Source organism: Anabrus simplex, chromosome 11, assembly GCF_040414725.1.
Source record: "Anabrus simplex isolate iqAnaSimp1 chromosome 11, ASM4041472v1, whole genome shotgun sequence".
In the NCBI taxonomy this organism is placed as follows: Eukaryota; Metazoa; Arthropoda; class Insecta; order Orthoptera; family Tettigoniidae; genus Anabrus; species Anabrus simplex.
The window spans coordinates 60,680,601-60,683,096 of NC_090275.1; the positions used below are offsets into that span (position 1 = coordinate 60,680,601).

Genomic DNA, 2,496 nt, shown 5'->3' on the forward strand with positions numbered 1-2,496 from the left:
TGACCTCCCGAGGCTGAGTGGACCCCGTTCCAGCCCTCGAAGCGGAGCCTCCGGGGGTGGCAGCTATTCACACAGAGGCGGACATGTAAACACACAACATGAGATATTTAATTAAACTTTGTGGAACCAAGGTCTGCAATGTTATATCACGCTTTGCACTCACCAAACTAGTTCTTCTCCACGCCAGTGACTCATGTCAGGCGACTAAACATGAGTAAGATGTAAGTCCGCAAGCAAGGGATTTTTGGCATTGTAGCCCGGATAGCTCAGTCGGTAGAGCATTAGGCTTTTAACCTAAGGGTCCAGGGTTCGAGTCCCTGTTCGGGCGGTAATTTTCATCCGCCCCTGTACATTTCAACTGTTGGTCTCTAACGGGTAGCTATCGTTTGAAATTATCGTTGTATAAGATGCCATAGTTGTTCCCAACTCTTTCACTGAGTCTGTTGCTATTTTCATACCATTTTCATATCATGATCAAATGTAATAATTAATACACAAGATCAACAGTGTTCGCCTCTGTGGTGTAGTGATTAGTATGATTAGCTGCCACCCCCAGAGGCCCGGGTTCGATTCCCGGCTCTGCCACGAAATTTGAAAAGTGGTACGAGGACTGGAACGGGGTCCACTCAGCCTCGGTCAACTGAGTAGATGGGGGTTCGATTCCCTACTCAACTATCCTCGAAGTTGTTTTCCGTGGTCTCCCACTTCTCCGGGTAAAAGCCGGGATGGTACCTAACTTAAGGCCGCGGCCGCTTCCTTCCTTCTTCCTTGTCTATCCATTGCAATCTTCCCATACCCCCGCAAGGCCCCTGTTCAGCATAGCAGGTGAGGCCGCCTGGGCGAGGTACTGGTCATCCTCCCAAGTTGTATCCCCCGACCCAGATTCAGAAGCTCCAGGACACTGCCCTTGAGGCGGTAGAGGTGGGATCCCTCACTGAGTCCGAGGAAAAAACGGACCCTGGATGGAAAACAGATTACGAACGAACAAAATTTAACATTACACGCCGAGGTGACGGTGCATTATATTCCGTAACCTTCTTTTTCGACATCAAAATTTCACGTCTGTTCTCAGATATAAGTTCCCTGTAACCAAGTGTCCTGATAGGCCGCCGAAGAGGCATGGTGCTGGTTATTCTATTTGACGCCCATGTGCGACCTGCAACATCTGAATGCGAGATGATGATGAGGTAGGGAGGTGAAATATTTCGGCAGATAGCCTAATCCTGTCGAATAACAGCAAGGGGACTGTTCGGAGCTTAATGTCTCAAGTGATTCCTCCGTCGGAAAGTAAAGATCATTTACAGAGAATAGGGAATCTCAAAGCCACCCTCTATATTCTGACATTGCTCCCTTGCTTCAACGCTTTATTGATTGGCTGCATTATTTCCCACTCTCATTCGCTGAATTTGTCTCTGATAATTTATGATTGTATGTATGCACGCAATAATTGTGAAGCCCGGATAGCTCAGTCGGTAGAGCATTAGGCTTTTAACCTAAGGGTCCAGGGTTCAAGTCCCTGTTCGGGCGGGTTTTTTATCCCTTGGATAATGGTACAATTAATTGAATACCTCTTTCGCATTAGTATGAGGTATAAGCCCCGGTATGTGCTCGTCAGTTACACAGAGGGAAAGATGCAGTGAAACTAGGGATGCTCCTGAAGGTATGAATTGGAAGGGTTTTGTTTAAATTTAACTCCCCAGTAAGTAAAAATTATTCTGAAAGTTAGGAGCTTGCCCGCCTCTGTGGTGTAGTGGTCAGTGTGATTATCTGCGTCCGAGGCAAAAATCAGCCCTGAAATGTGGACGGATTAAATACTACTACTACTACTACTACTAATAATAATAATAATAATGTCTTACCATCTGACTAAAAATGTCTATAACAAAAGATCTATATCTCTGAATGCATAAATCAAACACTATTGCACTGTCATCCGGCCAGAGGCTCTACAGTATATGCAGCGGAGTGTCTCGCCATGAACAAAAAGGCATGATGGAGAAGGAAAGAAAAAATTTGAGCAAAATCTTACGCTCAGTCAAAGACAACGGCGTATTTAGAAGACGGCACAACCAGGAGTTGTATTCGCATGTGGAGAAAATAACCGACGTGATGCGAAAAGGGATGATTACTTTTTATGGACACATGGCCCGAATGAAGTCAACACGGTTAACCAACCGCATTTTCACTTTCCTCCAAGAGAAAAAGGCGAAGGGGGCATGGTTCAGTAAGGTACAGAAAGATCTGCAGGAGATTGGGATCTCACTTGAAGATATCCAGGAGCGTTGACCCTCTTAAGAAAAAAACTCCAAGAACATCAGAGTTTCCAACCAAAGCCGACGCTGAAAACTGGGAGGGCATGGACGAAAGAGCGAAAGGAGAAACACCGTATACGAATGAAGGAATAATTGACCAACATAAAAGCTCAAAGGAAACAGTTGGAATGACGGTGTCCTTAGCTGGTCGAAACGAAATAATAATAATAATAATAATAATAAT

The 2,496-nt window shown here is 45.2% G+C and overlaps 2 non-coding genes across 2 annotated transcripts; both read left to right on the forward strand.

Annotated features, from left to right (window-relative positions):
* The first annotated feature begins 255 nt into the window (after positions 1-255).
* TRNAK-UUU (transfer RNA lysine (anticodon UUU)) lies at positions 256-328 on the forward strand. The gene has a single exon. It is a non-coding gene; the product is annotated as a tRNA-Lys (tRNA).
* Positions 329-1,454: 1,126 nt separating this feature from the next.
* On the forward strand, positions 1,455-1,527 carry TRNAK-UUU (transfer RNA lysine (anticodon UUU)). The gene has a single exon. It is a non-coding gene; the product is annotated as a tRNA-Lys (tRNA).
* The last annotated feature ends 969 nt before the right edge of the window (positions 1,528-2,496 follow it).